This window comes from Protopterus annectens, chromosome 8.part0, assembly GCF_019279795.1.
Source record: "Protopterus annectens isolate FY-2018-M chromosome 8.part0, PAN1.0, whole genome shotgun sequence".
NCBI lineage: Eukaryota > Metazoa > Chordata > Ceratodontiformes > Protopteridae > Protopterus > Protopterus annectens.
In genome coordinates this window covers 772803118-772827176 of record NC_056741.1, presented here as the reverse complement: position 1 = coordinate 772827176, position 24059 = coordinate 772803118, and positions in this window count along the sequence as shown.

Genomic DNA, 24059 nt, shown 5'->3' with positions numbered 1-24059 from the left:
AGGCAATGGATTGCACATAACTTTACAAGATAATTATACAAGACTTAATAAGATACACTACAGTAGAAATGACTCATGCAAAATCAATGCTAGGCTGTGCTTACCCATGCATAGGCAGGCCTCATTGTGCATCAGACATAAGTACCCCAAGTAACAATACACAGAGGGCAGAACACTGTTATCATTATTTGTACAGGTGAAGAATGGAGTACAGGAGTGCCTATTTTTCAGAGGGAAGTGCGGGTGTGAGTGCTGATGTGTATAGAAAGAAAACATGCTTTTATGGGAAATGCCAGAAGCAGTATGGTGTAGGGGGTTAATGGTGAGACTGGTAAGAGTCAGTCAATGTATATGATGTGCTGGGTGTTGTGGTGGTGCTGGTGGTGTGTGTGTGTGTGTGTGTGTGTGTGTGTGTGTGTGTGTGTGTGTGTGTGTGTGTGTGTGTGTGTGTGTGTGTGTGTGTGTGTGTGTGTGTGTGTGTGTGTGTGTGTGTGTGTGTATGTCTGAGTGTGTCTGCAGGGACACAGCTTTAGCAGTTGGTGCAGCACTGCAGCTCAGCCTACTGGACACGTCCTAGGTATGCATGACAGAAGGTTCAGCTTCCCAAACATGCCTCCACCTATGAGAGCCAGCTGTATCAGGAGTTGCACTGGCTTTACCATGACCCTGGCTACATACCAGTGCAAAACATAAACTTGACCAATGTCTGTCAGGAGATGTGCTAGAATGATGATGGCCATAACCACAGGAATGCCCTCTACTAAGAGCAGACAGCTCTACAACAGTTGCTGTGCTGGCAATGCTAGCACTGTGGGAATGGATTCTTACACATCTACAACCATGTTTGTCTCCCATCTGTGGCTGTAGCAGGTGACTGGCTGCAAAGATAGCCCCTTGCCATACCTCACAACTGTGCAGATTTTCGCAGAATGCCCAGATTTTTTGCCTCATATTTTTGGTCTGTTTGGCATAAAATTTGTGATTTTTCTGGCAAATTACTTAGGATTGAAGTCATTAAATAATGACATACATTTCAGTTTCAGACTTAATATCCTTCAGAAAAATGCATATGAAGACAAATCCTGTTATTCTAGCAGCTTTCTAAGCTTGTGAGAGTAATATTTAAAATCTATCCTCTATTTTAGGCTTTTGTCCCACCATTATTTTAAGTTTTGTAAAGATTTGTTGCACTAAGAGGTTGAGAGGTATGCCCCTTACCCCTGCCAGACAACCCAGAGATGTCACTACATCTTCCAGTGTATGAGTCAATCTAACCAAGGAATCACACATATGGGACATGTGTCTCTTATCTAGTTTAACAATCCTGCAGGCCACTACATTCAATACACTTGCAATGTACCCATTAAAATACTGTTGGCCAACACATTTAAAAGTACTGACAAACTAGCAGCCATTATATAGGGATCTCAACCCATTATTGTTTTAAGTCTCATCATGGAAAAAAAAGAGCAGTCAAGATGAATCTATGCACAAATAAAAATGGATTAGTAAGAAATAGCATTTACCTTATATAAGTAAATATGCTATTCAGAAGGAAGGATTTCAGCAAAAGCACCATCAGCAGACATCAAACTCCTTTACTAGTGTTTTCTCCCACAGCATGATGAGGCTCTGTGCTTCCTGTTATGCTTCCATTGGGAACAGTCACTCCTCTGTGCCCAGTGATGATTATTTTTACAGTTCAGCTCATTAATGCCTTAAGAACCAGTTAATTTGTATGACAAGCACACCTGGTAAACATCATGGAGATTTCTACACAATGCATTGCAAATACCTGGATCCCTTTCAAGCAGTACTGCACAACTGCAAGCAGCCTATGTGTTTAAGGAGGGTATGAAGTATTACATTTGTAACCATCTGGACAGTGAGGTGCTGTTGAGTACATTTCTGGAACAGTATATACTATCATTGTGAATTGATATGTTTCAAACCTTAAAGTGCCACTGGATCCATAACATTACAGTACCCATACTTTCTGAGCTTGCCTTCAGTCACTGAAGTGGGTTGCCTATCACTCTTTACTGTTGCATGGCAGATGGGGTACAAAAGAGCTGTTTTGCATGCCAGTTCTCCACCAATTTTCTTGAAATTCTTCAAGGGAAGATATCATGGCTGTAGAAGGAGGGTAGTGGTGTGAGGAAGAAACAATAATATGTCTTTGCCTCCTCTATAAGGAGACTTTTGCAGGAGGGCTATACAGGTATAGTGAAGCCTGGAATAGTGTAACCCATGCTGTAACCTGTGCAACTGGCATTCCGTGCACAGAGAAACAGTACCATCACATTTACTGTGACATGAGGCAACACAAGTCTGACCTCTTAGGCCGATGGAAGGATGAAGTTAAACAGCAGCCACCACCTATGTAGTGTAAGTATAGCTGTTATATTAGCTCAAACTTTAAATTGGCACTGTATGCCAACCTCAAATATTATATAATTTACACTTCTCGTATCTATAACATGTGAAGAGGTTGAAAGGAATAGACAGTTGCACAGCAGCAGATTGGAATGCCTCAGAGAGCACTGGGGTGAGTATGCATACTTTATAGTGTTTGCTTTCAATATTAAAAAGTAGTAGGGAGTCATTCAAAAAATGTACTGTAGCACTCACCTGATATCTATTTCCCTGGCACCTCCAATGGAACTGCTTCTACGACTCACCTTATTAATTCAGTGTTTGGTAAAATATCACTGAAGAGAATAATGGGTTCAGATCCCTTGAGGCCTGTACTTTTTTCTGCTTCCAATCTGCAAATGCATAACATTCACCCAATATGTGCTTCCTCTAACACATTCAGCATGACTTCTGCTATGGCTTACCCTGTTAAGGAAGTGCGGGGTATAACTTGACAGAGTTGATGGTTCAGATCCCCTTGGGGGTTGAATAGTTTTTCTCATGACCTTTACATTATTGTATAGGTACACTGATAAAACTCTGATGATATAATAAACTGCAAAACCACATGACCCCAAAATAACTATCCAGCTGCAATATTCCAACTGCAAAGTTCCTTTATTCCACTATAAAAATAATGATACGCGTTTTCATTTTGTAGTCATCAGATAACTCAGCTTTCACAAACATACATTTTTAAATCCTATCCACATCATGTGATAAAAGTCATATGACAAAACCCATTCATAAAACCATTCATAAAATCGATTTACTTGAAATGCCTTACTTAAAGTGACATAACCCCTATTAAAAACATCACTTAATAATAATTGTTTGCTTGTGTCTTTTGGCTTTTCCCGGTTAGGGGTCGCCACAGCAGAACTCCGATCCTCTAATGATTGGCAGTAGATTTTTATGTACTGGCTTGCCGGGCCTAACGCACGACCTTCAATGAAGGAACGCCCATTCACGCATGTCGCCACACAGAAGACGCTCTAACTGAGAATCAAACGGGCAACGTCTAACTGTGAGGCGACAACGCTACCGCAGCACCACCACTGCTATTACTTAATAAGTTCCTTTAAAACCCATGATGTCAGGATGGATGTAGGTTTTTACATCATTTTATTTACTGTATCCCTCTTAAACTGTCTGAGTTTCACATTTTTTAAGTTCAAGTATTTCAGACTGATCTGTGTGTATGTGTCATGTCCCCTTCTCCATTGTGTTTTGCATCCTTGCCTTGGTCAACAGCTCTCTCTACAGTCTTCTGTCCATTTCTGCTGTTTCTGTTGCCCTATTACCACCTCTACACTCTAACCTTAGGCATCCTAGATTAACTTACTTCCATATGACATTTCTCTGCATATCTGTTGTCTTGAGTTATAACAATAGATCAACACCATAGCATTACAGTCTGTATGCACAGACTCTCATGCACAGCCAATGTATATAACAGCTACGCTGACCACAGGTTGGTCTACCATGATCTTCCTATGGGTCCTAACTGCAGCAATGATGTGGAGCTGATCATCTTACACAATGGACTGGCCACTTGCTTTGTTAATGAGGCTCAGGGTCAGTACACATGCACTGTAAACAGTGTTGACTTGGCTGCAAACACGGGCATGCTTTTTCTAAATTCCTGGGAAGGGATTTGTCAGTAGACTTCTACACAACAGCAAAAGTTAAGACCTTTCCAGCATTTGACTGCAGCTAATTTTCAGTTAAAACATGACTGATGTATTTTAGAAAAGTCACACAAATTTGTGTGAGCATGTAACTATGCTGAGTTACAAATCCTGAGACCTCACTCTATTAAGTAGCTTTATTAGATGCATATCATATTCCTTCTCTGTACCATGTTAGTGATGCCATGTAGCCCTTCAACTATACCTGCTACTGCCCACTAGAAAATTTCTGTAACTGATGAAATCATATAATGTAGCCTTCAGAATAAGGTAAATACAGTATCTATCTAGGGGTGCTTTTAAAATGAAAAATTCTGATCTGGGGTCATCAAAATTAATCCATAACATTTTGTATTTGTATCTGGGACTGAAAGTTATTTTGCAACTAACACATTCGCCACTTCATCTTTAGTTGCCAATAATGCAGATAATGCTTCCTTTTATCCACTTATTGAGAATCTTGGGAATCAAATCATGTACTGACTTTCTCCTTTATCATGACTGCTACCACACTGTTCACCCATTTTGTTGGATCAGTCAGTATGACTAGAACACCCATATTGCATCCATGTGGTTCAGCCTTTGGCAAACTCTTACTAGGGCACCTTTCTTGAATCACAGATAGTACCTCAGAAGAAATTATTATGTGATAGGCAGCCTGCAGGCAACCTAATCGTCAAGACAGATCAGTATATTAACTCAAAATACTATCTGAATTCTAATTAATATGGTTTGACTACTTTTATATAAATGCAAAGTTGCTTATGTCCCAAGCAATAATTCACTAAACGTGTTTTTTAATATTATCTGAATTCCATAATTCACACACTGCACTTTGTGATTTATGTTTCTATGCTTGAAATGAAGTATTAATCTCAGATACTCTTTTTATTAGATTTGGCTAACACACCAGGTTTTTTTGTCAATAAAATTATGATTATGTACACATTCCCTGGGATTCATGAAGCTTGCACCATGCACTGGAGTAGTGTCTGCGATCTAGCACCAAATATGGCCGTTGAGCGATTCAGGTAAGAGCTGATTCAGGTAAGAGCTGTTTCCACGTGCACTACCAGCGTATGCCAGAGCTGTGCAGCTCATGGCGCTTGTATGCTAATTACTCCATGTACAGCAGTGTAGCATGCAAATGAAGGTATATAGTGATTCATGAAGTGGTGCAGGTGTAGCGTAAGCATGCAGAAATGTAAACCAAAAAAAAAGGGTTTACATTTTTTCAAACAGAGCATCAGAGCCATGAAAGTGGACCAAACTTACATATTACAATGTTAACATATGCCAATGGCTAAAAATACAGCCAATGGCATAAAAAAACATGCACAACACATAAAAAATAACATTTAATGTCACGGCCATACTAATGCAAAGTACAACCACAGTGCATCGGTGCGCAAAATGGAACACAAGGAAAATATATTTAGATGTCATAAAACTGCAATGTAACACAAATCATGATTTCGCCATAACAGTCAATGGTACGCATGCTACACCACAACCAAGGCGCAAGGGTTGCTAAGGGTCTGTGACAGTGTTCCGCGTGGTAACTAGGAATTAGTAGTCAATGCCATGCAAATGAGTCAAGTAATACTAAATCGCAAACGTCCCGCCGGCATAAGGATGTACCACACAGCGCAGCAGTACAACACCAAGGAGTGGCCTGGAGGTAAACATGACATCATGAGAGGCGTGTGCCACCGTAGCTGTAAGCACATTTGAGCATTGGTAATCCAGGTTGCCTGTTGCTAAGCAAAGCCGCAGGATAGGGTGTGTACCTAGCCATAGCTATGCTTAGCTGAGAGCACACAAGGTGACCGAAAGTGCATGTGAACGTGGATGAAAACGCGCTCAAAAGCCGGAAACCGGGCGCGCGCGGTGCGCAACTTAGGTGAAACAGGAAGGTTACGGGAAGACAATAAGGAAATGCTGCAGCATGGTAATTGGAGTACAAATGAGTAATTAACACCTAGAAACTCACAGTGGGCCATAGACAACAGCTAACAAGGCTGCTAGCAGCTACCTGCAGAACAGGAAAGGGGAGGTGCCGTACAGCAAAGAAAAGAGAACTGTCACAGCAGAACAAAGCAAACTTGCTGTAGATCAGCTACATAACACATTTCCCAACACAATCCTGGGTTGTGGAAGCACAAAACAAGAAAGGCAGCAGCTGGATGCATGCCTGACAATGGGAGGTGAATCAGGTTGAAAATAGAAGTAAAGAGCAATAGATGAATCACAGCAGACAAGCGTAAGTCAACACCAAAGGCCCCACAATAGCAGTACCTGCTGTAAAACCAATAATTAAGATACCCTGCAGCTGGAATAGCACAAACACACCCAATTACACCAGCATCATCCATTGCACAATAGTATAAGGTGTGAAAGCCCCACACACACTTGTGTATTCCCAGACACTCTGCACCATTGGTGTATACAGACAGGGAACTTTTAATATGTATATGTTAGGGGCTGCCATAGCTTTGATTCACCAGCATGTGTTGGAGACTGACAGTGGTGTGGAGGATGATGCTGACAACCATCTCAGGCACCGGAGGAGGAGACGAGTGTTCAGACCCAGGGTAACCTACCAGGGGCTACATGATCTGGAGATAGTAGAGCATTACAGGGTGGACAGGGACATCATACAGCAACTTGTTGAGCTGTGCTGGCCATGCCTCAGAGCCAGAAGTAACAGAGGGGAACCCATCCCAGTGGACACGAAGGTATGTGTAAGCTTGAGAATACTAGCCACAGGTACCTTCCAAAGGCCAACTGGGGATATCATGGGGATCTCACAGGCATCAGCATCCAGGGTACTCCACCAGTTCCTGGATGCCATGTTACCACATGCCAATGAGCACATACACTTCCCCTGAATGCAGGAGGAGTTGGCCAGCAATATGCGTCTCTTCCACCATGTGGTGGACTACCAGGAGGTACTGGGTGCAATAGACTGCACGCACATACACATCAAGTCACCACCCGGTGAGCAGGGTAGGCGCTACATAAACTGCAAGGGATTCCCCTCCATCAACTGCCAGGTCATGTGCAATGCCCAGGGCATTATCATGGATGTGTGTGCCGGCAGTCCTGGAAGCTATCACGACTCCCACATCTGGCATGCCTCACAGCTGTATCAGGTATTTGCCAGGGGGGACATCCCATATGGCCACCTGGTGGGGGATGCTGGCTATGCACTGGAACCGTGGATGATGACACCCATCAGAAATGCACACACAGCCACGCAAGAATGCCATAATGAGGCACACGCAGAAACCAGAATCATCATAGAGCATGTGTTTGGGATGCTGAAATCATGGTTCCATTGCTTGGACATATCTGGTGGAGCCTTGCAGTACTCTCCAGGAACGTGTGCCCACATCTTCATAGTATGTGCCATGCTACACAATATGATCCTGTGGAAACAGCTGCAGCAGGGACAGAATGGTGAAGGCCCTCACAGCCCACCACCATTGCCAAGGGACCCACAGGCACAGGGGTCTCAGACCATGAACACCCTGTGCTAGCCCCAGTAGGCAGACAGAGGCATGCCCAGTATGCCCATGCCTTGGCAAAGAGGGAACATATAGCACACACACTGACAGTGTAGGCACTCATGGACTGACACCCTTCTCCACCTGCACACACAGCAAACATGGATGGCACACACACATGACCACCTGTAAATTGTCATGTATAGGTGGTCTACTGTGTGCATCCTACATAGGTAGCCCTCAACTATTGTACACACAACCGCCATTGGCACAAGGTAAGTCAATACCTGAACAGTATATTAAGCTATCAGCATGTGTCCATACTGTATGTACAGGTTCATAGATACATAGGTAGGTACATGCCCAACCGCCAAGGCCACTCATAAGCATAGGCAAAACGTGTCTGCTGTCGCCACCCCATCGATCAACTAACTGTCCCTCTGTGGAGCAGAGCCACTTGCGGGATCCCTGGGGTGTAGCTACTGTTCACCACCCACTCTGCAAGGATTCCCCGGAGTGTTAGTGAGGGGTTTTGTATAATGTAATCAGGGATGTGTTTCCAAATAATGGGGAGTATCCCTGACAGGAATCTTCACAGATGTGTACATGTTACATAGTATACCTTAAACACAGCTTGCATATATAGGTAGTTCTCCACAGAATAATAAACATGTGGAACACACAACCGCTGAAATGTGCATTCATCACCCTTGCACTACCAGTGCCTGCTCTGAGAGGTAAGATATCACTGCCAGGATTAGAACACGCAACCATGTACACATTCATCACAATAACATACCACTAAGCTACCTGAGATGTACCAATGGCAGTCGTGTATACTGACAGGATAAAACACAAAAGGTAGGAATGTGTTGAAATAGGACAAACCGGCATGTACACAATGAAAGGTGTATGTTTTATATATATATATATATATATATATATATATATATATATATATATATATATATATATATATATATATATATATATATATATATATATATATATATATATATATATATATATATATATATATATATATATAGAGAGAGAGAGAGAGAGAGAGATATGTCAATATATGGGGATATACATATATATGTAGATATATAGATAGGTTAACAACATCTACATAACCATGGAGGTACATATAAATGGGATACCTACCACATACCGACTGCTTTACATACCAACGCACGTAATCCCGAGGCTTAAGGTCCAAAAGAACACAGTACCGAAACACCAGATGCGTGAGGTGTAATCTCACAATGTTAATGGACAGTTAGTCAGTGCTTCTGGTGTTGCGGTTTGGGTAGGTTACTGTGTGTACGTGTGTTTCTTAGGGCTGTAGTGTGTGTAAGTGTGTGTTCTGTGTGTGGTGTGTGTTGTTGGGGAACTGTAATGTGTGGCTGTGGGTTAGCTTTATGCATCTGTTTGCAAGACCTAGGATGTGGAATATTAAAGTAGTGGGTGGTGTGTGGGGTGCAGACACCTACATGGGGTGTGTAGGGGGGCTTGGCCACCTGCTCATACGTAGTGTAGGATGGTTTGTTTGGATGTGTTGGGTAGCAGTGTGTCTGTGTGTGCATGTGTGTGTTCCATGTTCATGTTACCTTCGCGAGTTACTGTCGATGTCGGTAATGTGGGGTATGGGAGTCTGTTCCTGGGACTGTGTGCATCGGAACACTGTGGTTTCGAAATTCCGTAGGTCTCCCGTATACAGCAGTTGAAGTGTTCACATATGTGTATAACATAGACCATAGCAATCACACATTCCGCCACTACCAACCTTTATGAACAAAGGATATGGAGAGTATATGCCTATACACCATTACAAATATGTGCTATGGACATGAGCCAATGATAGTGTTACCACCTGTTCCACTTTGCGAGGGACACTCCCTCTTTGGGCGGTTGTGTCCTGACCAAATATATTAAATGTGGCAAATGTCCTGGGATTGTAGGACATAATTATGTCCCATATGTACTGTAATAGTTGCATACAATAGTTATTTCTGTATCTAAAGTACCTACATGGTACAGGAAACAGGATAAGCTACTAAACTGCTACAAGAATAAGCTTATAATTAGGCAAGAAAGGAAAGTTCTATCCCTTGTACTGACCGTGGGTTTGTGTCGGCCTGTAAAATCAGATGTGTGTCCCGAAAAGGACCCACTATGGACATATGAAAAGGTGGCAACCCTAGCCAAAGAGGGTCAGTCACCAACACAACTATGATGACTGCAAATACCTATGACAGAAATACACAGCTATCATGTAGCAACACGTTATTACATTCAGATGTATTACCGAAGGGATTCAAGGACTAACATCACCTGCATGCTATACAGGAACCACATAACAGTGCCTTAATGAATCAGCCTGCAAATACCATTGTATTAGTCCACAAAAGGATAGGTGTTCAAATAGGGAAGGAACCCTCACGCACATAGCGATTATGTATAAAAGCAGTTCCTACACACCTGCATTTGCTAAGCACACCCACCAACATCACCCCCACACCCAAACATATTACAATACAAACTGTAATAACATCACAAATCATTCACACACTGTATGACATCTGCAGAAGCCTTAACATACCTTGTCAGAGACACACTAACATGGCCCTAAGTGAAATAGCGGCTGTTATACAATGGAACAGCTGCTGATGTAATAGGGTTTGTTTGCACTAATCCCATTTCAGAGGGTTGTGCATACACCGGGATGTGTTAGCAATTAGTGAGTAACAGCACAGTATGCTACACTTGTACACCAAATCAAGGATGTCTGGTGAGCACACTGTACACCACATAACAGTTCATGCATAGCCATATGGCCTTGAGCTGGCCAAACATCCTTGCCAGACTTAAACATCTGCAGAAGTATCAGGTACAAACAAACCCTGCATAAGTAGCACTGTTCCGAAATATAACAGCTGTACTCACATGTAGAACTAAATCATCTAGCCATTACACACAGTCCACGGGAGTCATGAAGCTAATATATCTCTGTGTGTCTCCATATAGCTGTTGAAATATATCGCAATAACACATCTAGGCCATCTCCCTCAAAAGTAAGGCAAACGGACAACCCCTAAAAGGAGTACTCACTTATACACCACTGTTGCCATGGTATCGGCTAATGGAGTAGCTGCACAGCTGATGTGCATCCAATTAACTACTTTGGAACAGCAATTGGTGGACAGGATACCACATGTTACCGATATGTAACTAGAAAAGGATGTGTCATCACACATTCAAACCATCCGTATATACCAGCGGAACATTACAAATAACATTGAAACACAAACCGAAAAGGATTGAATCAACTGTTAACGATACATCGGGTTACTAATAAGGTATGTAGAACAGTCAGTATGTCTGTGTATGTAGTACTATTCTGTAGTATTTAAAGTGCATGCAATCCATATAGTGGAAACAGTTATCTTGTAGTGATGTATTGTTGAGCATAGTCACGCTTGTAGTATTTGTGTGTACTGCTGTAGGTCACAAGGCAAACACTGCATACACCACAAGGGATGCTATATAAGGGCTTTGAACAGAAATACTCCTCACCAGCCGACGTCAGTGGCAGGGTTGGTCCAACAAGTATGTGCTATAACAGGGGATAGTATATGTTGATATATTGTAACTGTAGCCATATGTATGGGTGTAATACAGAGAATAACATGTGGAAGGTTGGGCCACTGTGCAAGTATGTTTTGCATTGTGGGATATTGTGCCAATAACTGTGTAATGTACAGTATTGTAGGCAGATATGTATTACAAGCTACATAGCATTACTGTAATGGTAGGCAAACATTAGTTATGTCAATCGGCATTTACAATACACAATAACAGGATACATATGTCTTTTAGTGAGCCGACAGTTTATCAGCATGATAGCAAAGTAAAATGGAAGAGCTATTTAACTATCCATGCACATAAGACATGTAATATGTGCAAAGGTAGGTACTAGGCTGTCTTACCAAGGGTATCTGTAAGCCTAGCTAGCGTGTGTTGTCTTTCGCCACCCCATAGGTTGGTTCCCTGTGCCTCTGAATGGCAGAGCCAATAGTTCCCTGTGCCTCTGTCCAGCAGAGCCACTGCAGTGATCCCCGGGTACATGTCTGTCTCCCATCCACATGGCAACATTTCCCTTGAAGAGTGCTCATGAGGGGCCCTGCCTGATTTACATTGGAATCACGTTCCAAAGCATAGGGAGTGTCCAGGTCAGGAATCTATCCATTCAGCATGTCCTACTCATCATTGTGGTTAGGTGTATATCCCTAGAGCATGTGGCTCTCAGGGGCTTCTGTTTAGGTGGAGCATATCCAGCAATACAGGGTTGGACATGGGCCTTGTATGTCAAGCAGAGATCACCTGTGAGTATGCGGTATGCAACTGAGTACAGCTGGAGTTTCATAGGTTGGGCTGCATAGGTCATCTGTTTGAGGTCAGTAATCCTCTTGGTGTGGTACTGGTGTGGTCTTCCAAGCTGTTGCAGTTGTCTTGTAAGGTATATCCCAAATGGGGTGTTGTATCCTTTAATGGGTCTGATATGACATGTGTAGAGTCACAATGGCCCCTCTGATCTGGATGCAAACCCATTAGAGATTAGGGGGGCCATGTAGAAGGATATTCTAACCACCTTGTCATTATGGGTATCGAAGGAGAGATTGCTATCTACTGGTGTTTCCGGATCCCATATTACCTTTTTGTATGTAGGGGACTAGCACCTATGTGGTAGTCCATGGGTAATTAGTTATATCCAAAGGGGATGACTATGCACTTTTAGGCATTCAGCTTGATGCCATGATATTAACACCAGGTATCCATCTCAGTGCGACCCTTCCAGAGGGTGTCTGTAACAGCTGGGGAAACAATTATGTCCCCTAGTTTGCAGTCATCTGCAAACCTTTTCAGCCAAAGCCCTCCTGTGCTTGTCTGTACATCAGAGAAGTATATACCGAACATGAGGGGTCCTAGGACTGAGCCCTGGGGGATGGCAGTTGTAACTGGTATACAGTCGGACCTAGGGTATGCAACTCCTACTGTGTGTGTTCTGTCCATGAGCCACTTTGCAAACCATCACATGACGTAGGGGTTAATGTTCAGGCGGATGGGTATGTTGATAATACCAGAAGGAGGAATGGTGTTGAAAGCCTATGAGAGATCTAGGTAGGCTGTGTGGACCTCCTTACCCTCATCTAATGCCTTGGTAACTGTCTCTAAGAAGCCCACCAGGTTTAGGAGGCATGGTCCAGCCTTAACAATGCCAAACAGGGAGGGGTCAAAGGTTGGGAGGTACCCAATGTCTCTGACAGTGATCCATGATGTGCACCATAGCCTTGCAGACCAGGCTAGTCAGGCCTATAGGGAAATAGGTCCCATGGTCCATTGTGGTGCCACCTTTGTGGAGTGGGATAACTGTTGCTGTGTGCCATTCAGGGGGCACTATGCCCGATGTGAGGCTATTATTGAACATGGTGCATAGGTGAGGAGACAGTACGATCCGAAGTTCATGTAAAACGCAGCCTGGGATGTTGTCCAGTCCCATGGATGCTGTGATATTGCCTTCAGAGTGTGCAGCTTTGAGAGGGATCTGCCAGGATGTTGCCAATATCCATTGTTTCTGTAATGTTCATGCCTTTGTGCTGTAACTCAGAGCAGATCTGGTTGTTGACATCGAGGCTCTGTGGTTGTTGTTGGTATTAGTTGCGTTAAAGTTTTCATAGCTAGCTTTGGAGGATCATATAAGGGATCTCACCTTCTTACTGAGGCTGGCCAGGGATCTCCTCCATGCATGGTATTGTACTCTCATTTGCAACAGTGTCTTCCTCCTGTAGTACAATATGTTTATGGCAGGGGACCACCAGATTGGTTTAGTTAATTATGAGTATAGCGTCCTGGTTCTGTTTGGGATAGCACAAGCCATGCACTCCTGTAAGTGCTTATAGAGTGCATTTGTGTAGGATTCAGCAGTTGTAACAGTACTGTCCATCTGCATGGGTGTCATGACGTCCACCACGTCTGCCTTAAGAAGCATGTAGTTGGCCTTGTAGACATATTATACTGTGGTTCGCTTAATGGGGGGTAGGTGCGGGATGTGGATATCAATGGTGTTCAGCACATGGTCTGATCGGACCAACGAGGAGTTGGCTTCATGTGGAGCACCAGTCACTCATGTTGGTAATGACTAGGTCTAGGATATTGTTGCCCCTGGTGGGTGTGTGGATATGTTGAGTCAGGGCATTGGTGTTTATGAATTCCAGAAACCATTGAGCTAATGTGTTGGTACACAAGTAGTTTTCCCAGTTAATGGTGGGGTAGATACAGTGAGGCTTATGTGATGAGTGTGGTGTTGTGCGACTGTGTACCTTCTCCACATGACAGTCAGGGTCAGGCTTGGTTGGAGAGACCTTTACCTCCAGTTTGGCTAGATGAGTGCATCTCTCACAGGTTGTAGTGTTGGGTGGTAGGCGGAGAGGCTTGTCTGTGTACATGAGGCAATGTGTACATTGCCTCAAGATGTCCAGATTCATCAGATAGACAGGTGAGAACACTGGCAGTTGACTCTTGGACATGCCTGAATATAGAACTACATTCACCTAGATAAGTGAGGAAAGTGAGTACAACAGCTACATTACTCTACACAAGTGAGAAAAGTATGTACAAAACCTGTTCACCCTTACCTGTAGGTGATGTGGAAGATTGAGTGCTATAGTAATCATTAGCTTACGTACTGTTTACAAGTCCTGAACAAGTGCTTAGCATGAATAAGCAATCCAGATAGGGTCTTGGATAATATAAAAACATGGCCCCTCCCCCAACAGGTACACAAGCATATATCCATGTACACCACAGGGCCCCTGTACCCACAACTATGCAGGTACAAGCTGCACTCAGTCTGCATGGGACCTGCCCACATCACAGGTTGTATCATACACATATGGCAAAACAAGATGCTCTCCACGTACACATCATGTAAAACATAGCTCCATGTCAGGTTGTGTACACACTGAATGGTGCACACCAACAGGTATCACAACCCAACAAAGGGGAGACACCACTGATAATGGGAAGTACTGCACTACTACCCTGCTGAGTCTGGTCTGGAAGGCCATGAACCTTGATCACTTAAGTGATGTCAGCAGTACAGATGTAGATGACAGTATGGTTGATGTCACACTGCATATCATAACCTTGCCAGGTCATAGGACATCATCACCCATACTGTGTACCACCTACACTCGGTATACTAGATGTACATTCCTATGTCACAGGAGTGTTTAGCAACAGGACTGCTGGCAGAAACAACACTACAGAAGGTGTCTGAATAATATGTGATCATCACACCAGTGGCAGCTACAGTATGTCAGGGTTAATGAATTCTATTCCCCCTCATTGTAGTCCATACCTCACAGACAAACAGAAGGCATCTGCCTATTGAAGTATGTGAATGACTATGACCTAGGAGCAATAGCTGACTCGCATTGTCACCCCTATGTTAATAACCCTGTACCCATGAACTACCACCTAGGCAGCGGTCATCATAATGGACACTTGTGTGTGAGGGATGCAGCTGGGCAGTTGTCTTTCCTGTGATAGCTACATCACCACACCCATCAGGGAGTCATATGTGGCAACCCTAATAATAATAGGGTGCCATTCATGAATATAGAGATCATTGTCCAGCCATACAGACCACTCAAGTGACCCATATCAGATCACATATTTCCTTTAAGGGTATTGGCCATGTGCAGATGGCCTACACCAGCCTTCCCATTCCCCATCTCCACTATGTAGGATGATGCATACCCTGAATAAATCCATGTCCAACCCAGTGATGTCGGACATGCTACACGTACTCATCCTGATCTCGAACACATACTTCATGGACATCCACCTACCACATGCTGGACAGATCCTTGTCCCATACACTTGACATAGTCCTGCCATACTATGCATTCCTGTCCATCAAAGCTGCACATCGCTCCCCTCTCAGACATGGTGTGATGACCGCATGGTAATGCATGGTATATGTATCATTAACCCTGTGGATCAGTAATGTGGCACTGCTCCACCTGGCCCCACAGACCCACCTGTCGGCTACTGCCAGGTAACCTTTCATCCTAGATGCATACATGGCCCATGGCATATAGCCCACTAGTTGACTTTGACTGTACATGCCATAGTTGATATCCATCCCTGCAAATACCATCTGGCTAGCCAGTGTCCCATGTGTATCACATGTGCAACACAGGTGATACATGGCAGGATGTTGAATCACTGTACAGTGCCATGTAGATGTATATGGCAGAACACATACATGTAAAACCTTATGTGAGCATGTCTGCAGGGTCACAGGTCATGTCTGTTAAGGCAGTGTAAGTCCTTATATGTGACATATACACTGCATCAAGGTCGACTGCATTAATGTGGACACATCCAGCCATGTGCTGATAGGTAGGAACACCAGTACAGGCAAACAGACATGCCCACATCAAGACAGCAACCACATGGAGTATGAGCAATGTAATCAGGTGACACACACACACACACACACACATATATGGTGATAATATCCACTCAACATTGAGTGTCACATGTGTGTGACACAAACACGTCAGTGTCATGTAGGTTTGCAAATACAACTATTTAAACTGAAGTAATGCGATACACATGTATGTTCAGCTGTAGCTCTGTATGTCTCTGAGGTACTGTGACCTGTCTCCATCATTATGTCTTCCAGGTATGCCGCGTGCAAGGCTTCCCCCTTTTACATGCTTGGAGGATGAGGCCCTCATCCCATACCTACTCGATAATCATGACATCCTGTTCAGCCATGTGCCACAGGATGCACAGCAGCAGGATGCCCTGTGGATGGAACTTCGCAGGAGGGTTAATGATGTGGGTGGCCACAACCGCACATACCAGCAGGTGCGCAGACACTGTACAGACCTCATTAGATGGGCAAAACAGCATGCAAATGCAATCACCAGGGAACAAGGTGCAACAGGTGGTGGACCACCAACCCAGCCCCCACTCACACGTACCGAGGAGCTACTGGCCAACCTGGGGACACCTGCAGAACCACATCCACAAGCCTTAGCCGATATTGTGGAGGTGGGTGTCTCTCAACCACTGAGCCTGGAGTTGCCTGGTAAGTCAGTACTGCACCTATAACAACTATATTCCATATAGCTGCATGTGTCACTGTACAATATGTAATGTAACATCATATGCAAGGCATGTATACACACATGCCGCATACTATAGTATGCTACTCTGTGTATGCACACATGTGCATACACCATAGTATAGTCTAATGTACTGGTGTATGTGTTATGCACATTGCTCCCTGTAGCCTTTATACAGGGGTGGATTATGCTCATACTGCTGTGTTACTCCTATTTAGGTACCTCTGGCATTCCACGGTGACAGCAGCCCATTGCAGGTGAGAGTGTTATTATTTATCAGGAACCGTAATGCACAAATCTATCTGCCATGTGGCCATTCACAACATGTACACATAATGTATGGTCCTGTCACAATATACAGGTCGGACTTGCAATGCATCACAATGACTATCCATGTGCCACACTTGCAAACTATGTGAATCATCTCACCGACATGAATCCTCACAAACTTTATTGCCAGATGTGTTGACAGCTGTGCATACAATGGTGGAGGTGCTGTTCACTTTAGGAATGTACAACAGATCTGATCTACACATGTGGTGAATACAAACAGTACTACACAGTGGGCTGGAGTATGGCCAGCACACAGGTTTCACCAGTGTGGATCATAGCCCTGCTATGAATGTCACACAATGTGATGTGCTATCTTGACATGTCCATGACATCTATTGGCCTGGCTGCTACACTGCCTACCTAACCTGAAAACATATCCCACATACCACCCTTTATCTGCATAACCCTGTTGTCAGTGGAGCATATATGTCATATGGGACAACACAGACATGTGAAATAGATGCCCATCACTATAATTTGGACAACACATGTACACACATGGCCATGGAGGATGGCCAGAGACATGGAGCAACACACACACTAGAAGTGTTGTGCTTGTGTGTACACCCTGTCATACAATGGCTACACATGGTTTGGCCATGGCCTTTGTATAATGGTCATAATGTAGATGTGGAATGCTAGACATCCTACAGGCCTGTGCACATCTTGTGTAGGCGTAACATCAATCCACCACATAGGATGTGTTGAACATCTTGAGGGTGTTGCAACATGACAGCAGTTACCTGTACAGTATCCACATCAGGCCACAGATACAGTACATTCCCATTGCTGGTGATGGACATAAATGCCATACTAGCTCCTGTGTGTGTGTGTGTGTGTGTGTGTGTGTGTGTGTGTGTGTGTGTGTGTGTGTGTGTGTGTGTGTGTGTGTGGTACACAGATGTCATGTGGGACATGGTGTACCGACATGTTCGCCATGTCTGCCCATAGTTGCCAGGCTGCAGCAATATGGTTGCAGATGTGCAGGGGTGTCATCCGTATACCCATCAGTGACCTGTGTCACAACTTCCACATCATGGTTTAGTGTGTATACACCTCAGTGATGTGGGTCACATTCCACAGTATATATGTATTGTATCTGAACACAGTCATGGCTATGAACCCTGTCTGTAACTCACACTGTATAGCACTAGAGACTCCTCATGATTCCCTGCAATGGCCATGCACATCAGCTAAATTTGCAGTATATCTGTAGGGTGGACAGACAACACTGAATTGGTACACCATTGCCCCACTGTATATTTGACAGGACACCATTGTGTTAAACATGTATGCATGTCATTGCACACGTCAGCAGATCACATGTCATACTACATGTGATTATCAAGGTCATATGCCACACATCAGGCAGGTGTACTGTTAACCTGTGCTGGTCCACATGGTGTAACACAGGGATGTATGCTAACCACTACTATGATTGTGTAATTTGCATGCCGTCTGCTATCACACATGCATGCTGTGTGCAACCTAGGGATGTATGATAACTACCACTATTATTGTCTGCGCTGCATGCCATCTGCCATATCACATGCATGTTGCATGCCTTCTGTCATATCACATGCGTGTGTGTGTGTCTATTGTATAGATTGTAATGTACAGTTCTTGTCTGCCCTCACAGGTGATGTAGGTGCATTGCCCTCCTGCGGTACATCAGATGTTAGTGTCCCCACAGACTCTAGCAGTGATGATGAACATATGATTGGGTCACAGGCAGAGTTGTCAGGGGCTGAAACTGTGCCATTGGTTGCCATTCCATCTATATCCACCTCATCCCCGCACACAGATCCCATACCTGCACATACCCCATCACCAGTGGCCATAGAGGAAGGACAGTTGGCACGTGGTAGCTTGGAACAGGAAAGTGTGGGGGCTATGGAAGGTGTGCCTGCACACCATGGTGTCAGCCAAACTACTGGTGGTGCCCACACAGGCACATGGCCAGTGCTGCTCGTAGGAGGACCTCTGGCCAACATGCTCCTGCATGACAGAGCACAGCAGCTGGTGTCACCAGATGCATGTTTCAGGCTGTAATGGAGGCACAGGCACATGCTGAATGGCACAACAGAGAAGATCAGAGGCTACAGAGGGCTGCTGTCCATTCTTTAAACAACAGCATCCAGGCAATGGTAAATGCTCAACAGCAGATTGCTGATGCTTTGGATAGATGGTTGGGTGACATGGTTGGAGTCCTTGACCATGGCATGACAATCCACGAGCATGAGCTGTCTGTGTTGGAACATCTGGTAGGAGTGAGGCATCGGGCACGTGGACGTAGGCCTGCTACATCACCTGTGTCAGGTCTACGTGTACGAGCTACCTCACATGCCCGCTCCCATAGTGGCGGTAGCAGCAGCAGTGCATCTGGTGCTGTGCTGTCCACACCATGACACAGCAGGCCACATGCACGTGGCCCAGGATGGTCCCAACAGGGACACAGTTCCAGTGGACTAGTGACATCAGACAGTACCCAATCTGCACCTCTGTCTGGTAGTGCCTGTGCAACCCCTGGCAGGCACAGGTCACATGTCCATGGCCAGACACCGTGAACTGTAATACCTCACCTGTACAGTCTGCAGCTGTCAATAATACCCCTGTGTAGGCCAGACACATGGGAGAACTGTGTGCAGACATACATGCACACACTGGACACATATGTAGGGCACCGCAACACACACATGCATAACATCCACACATGCCCAATTAGATCAAAGGCCCAAACCCACACACATGATGTCATCCAATGGTGCAGCCTAGGCCTCTGGCAAACATTAACACCCTGTGCATATGATGATGCCTGTGCCGCATCCCTGACATCCACACCATCGGTGCAGGGACATGCTCATATGGTCTGATGCACAGGGTGAACAGACTAGGATGATGTGTAGTTTACAAATGTTGAGGACTGTTGTCAGTCAGCAGATATACCATGTAGTACAGGTGTACAATACTGTTAACAGTATGTGTCTTGTGTAACAACAGTAAATGCATGTTGGTCATGTTGTTCTGCTGTCCTTCTTCAGGTCTAATTGCACATGCCGGTGGATGTCAGTGTTTGCAGTTAAGTGTCCCATATGTCAATGTGGACTACTCACAGGTATGTATGAATATACCAGCATGCACCGTGTAGCTGCCACATACCAGTGAGAATGTCCCACATTACAAACATGTCTACCATTCCAAGAGCATGATAGCTGTGTATTAAGCTACTGTGGCCACAGACGTGACATCCATAAAGGGTGACATCACAGGTACAGTTACATGGAGTGGTGAGGTAAGAGAGTGGTCTAGCTGATTACAAGGGTAGAGGCCAGTGGGAAGTGTGATGCCTCAATGGGAATCAGTAATACACATTCCCATGACAGGATGCCAACACACAACTGCACCCACACACTCAGGTATTGACACACATGTATTCAGTGACACTGTAACACACACACACACACACACACACACACACACACACACACACACACACACACACACACACACACACACACACACACACACACACACACACACACACACACACTCACGGCTTCACCGACACAGTAACACACACTCGCACACAGTTGCTACTGGTGTGCTGAGGACCCCTGCCTATGTGCAAATCATCATTACAGTACTGTGCACCTACATGACGTGCCACAGAGAATACACATGTACAGGTAGTCAGTATGGCCTAAGATCGGGGACATCAACACGGATAGTTGAATGCATCACCTGGATGGTGGGAGGGGTCCTATCAGTTCAGTATGGTAACATACATCCTCACCCCAGGGACCAGTCAGCCCTACATACACACACTGTGGCATTCAGTAATTAATACACCTATGTCATGCACATACAGATACCTCACATGTGTGAGATACACGCCCCTGCCTATGTCCTGCTTTATACATTGCAGTCTGTACAGATGTGTACACTAGTGTACAGGAGAGTGAGTAACAATTGAGATGTATTCCCCACAATACGTGACAAATATGGACACACACGCAACCACACATGCCAGTACTGTGAATCTCAGACCTGCCTAGCTCATGTTATGTATGTCAGATGTACAGCAGTATTGCATGCATTACAAACTGTACTGATGCTTCCTGTGACAACAGTGCTGATATATGCACTAGGGACGTCATATCTATTAACAGGTGTCAAGTGATTTACCTTCGCTATCACCCTGACCGCTGTCTAAGTTGTGTGTTATGTCCTTCAATTAACAAAACCATTGCTTACCAGTTACACAGGGTATTGTAGGACCACTTGTGACACACCTGTGAGCTGTCCACAGCAAACATCCATCTGCAAAGATGCCCCGCCACTTAGTTATTTCAACACATCTGTCCATACCTGTGGTACATCTTTCTGTACATTCAGCATATCACCATATACAGTTGGCAATGTTGAGGCTGCATTGCAGCTGCATGATGTACTAGGATACACGCCACCTGCATACATCAGCAACTGCACACACATGTTATCTGAATGCACAACACTACATGTACAGGTGTGTAGGTCCTACAATCCTGACATTTGGTCATGTTTGTAGGCATTGCAATTGGCGGATATGTGTAATAACATACATGACACATGGACTGTTGTATGATATGATGGGTGACCAGTACAGAGGGATGTTACCTCTGTCAACATTGATATCACACCTTATGTACTGTTAGCATTCAGCAGCCATGGACCTACATTCCATGTGCATGTGTGTAATGGCTGTAGCCACCTGTTTGCACAAAGGACTACAACAGCTATGCTATTTACAGGTATGTTGTGTGTGTGGCATGTACATACCCAGGGCAGGTACATGTATGTCATATCCATACATGAGGGTGTGTACTGGTGTACAGCAACAGACATCTGCTAATGGTGGACAGTACTGAGGGCCCTTGGTATGTGTACAGCTGACCTGGTCACAGACAGTGGTATCATTGCATTGCATAACACATGATGCAACTGTGTCAGTACATGTGTACTGTCTACAGTTGATGTAGAGCTTAGTACAGTACACAGGTCAAGGGTCACATGGTGGCATACTCATCTGTCATACAACATGTATGGTTGCGTGGTGGTGGTCCGAGGGCATGGTGGTGTCTGCAGTTTACATCCTAGAATGCAGCATGTGACACTGTGTCCTGCACATGGCTCATCTGTGATGCCTTTCATGGGGGGACCAGTCAGTACATGTGAGTGGCCTTTATGTATGTGGGTACACCACCTGGAGCAGTCCATACCTGTGTTATGGCCCACATGTCTGGTTCTGAGGTATATGGTGGTAGTGCTAGGTTCTGAGGTATATGGTGGTAGTGCTATTGTGCACTACAGAGACATCAGCCAGGTGTTCCTCACTGCACAGATGTCAGTACTCCCCATTGTTGGATCTACAGTGGCCAGCTGTGAATATGGACGCTACACATCTAGCACTGGTTAGCATAAGAAAACAATGCAGTTGTCCTGTAGGTGTATGGGAGTTAACCTGTGTTTAGGACATTTGCCTTGGAATGGCACTGTGTGGGTGGATGCGACTTGGGTAATATCCACACTCCCTTGTATCATGGATGCATGTGATATGTGACAAAGGCCTGCCTACTGTCAGCCATGTCATCCCAGAATGACAGCTGATTTGTTAAAGACCGGTGTCAAATATATGTAGAGCAGCGTTCCCGCTAACAATGACAACTACCAACACCAGAGCCCATTACAATGTGTTATTTACATCTACCTGTAATAGCATGGCCACTGTGGCCCTCCGTGTTTAGCATCAGAGTGCATCCCAGTCAGCCCTGTGCTACTAGGAGTATGAGCATGCCCAGTATATCCTTGTGTAGATGGACACATAGTAGTGCATTCTGAACAGCCCTGTGCTACTAAGTGTATGAGCATGCCCAGTATATCCTTGTGTAGATGGACACAGTGCATTCCGAACAGCCCTGTGCTACTAAGTGTGTGAGCATGCCCAGTGACACCTTGTGTTGGTTATGTGCCTCTGTGTATGGGCATGGCCATTGTAACCCTGTATAGTGGTAGTAGTCATCCATTCCACAGATGGGCATACTCCAGGTCAGGATGGATTCATACTTTAAACACACAGGTTCACAGGTATGTACATCTTAACTGCCAGCATCCCTGTTGATGTCCGCATTCCCAGATGGTCATAATGACAGCCTTGACATGTGTAGTCTGTGTGGCGATTCGTATATATGTAGTATTGTAATAGTAATCTGTAAATAGGCAGGTGTTCCGTACCCGACACTGGCGTGTGTGTGTATGTCTGTCCCCATTTGCCAGTGGACTCTAAATTGCTTTTAGACTGGCCACACTCCATACATTTCTTATACCCACTGTTAGCAAGGCCGATGATGTCACCCATCTACAAATACACCTCTGGGAGGGCTGTGTCCCAGTAATCTCGGTAGCGCATTCTGTAACTGCGTAATGCTGTAGTGTAATAAAGTAGTTAGGTCGGTGTTCTACTCCCACACTTGCCGTGTGTGTGTGTGTGTGTGTGTGTGTGTGTGTGTGTGTGTGTGTCTCTCCCCATTTGCCTGAGGACTGAGTAATACCTTTATACTGCTCACACTCCATACATTTCTTATACCCACCGTTAGCAAGGCCGATGATGTCACCCATCTACAAATACACCTCTGGGAGTGCTGTGTCCCAGTAATCTCGGTAGCGCGTTCTGTAACTGCATAATGCTGTAGTGTAATAAAGTAGTTAGGTCAGTGTTCTAGTCCCACACTTGGCGTGTGTGTGTGTGTGTGTGTGTGTGTGTGTGTCCCCATTTGCCTGAGGACTGAGTAATACCTTTATACTGCTCACACTCCATACATTTCTTATACCCACCATTAGCAAGGCCGATGATGTCACCCATTTACAAA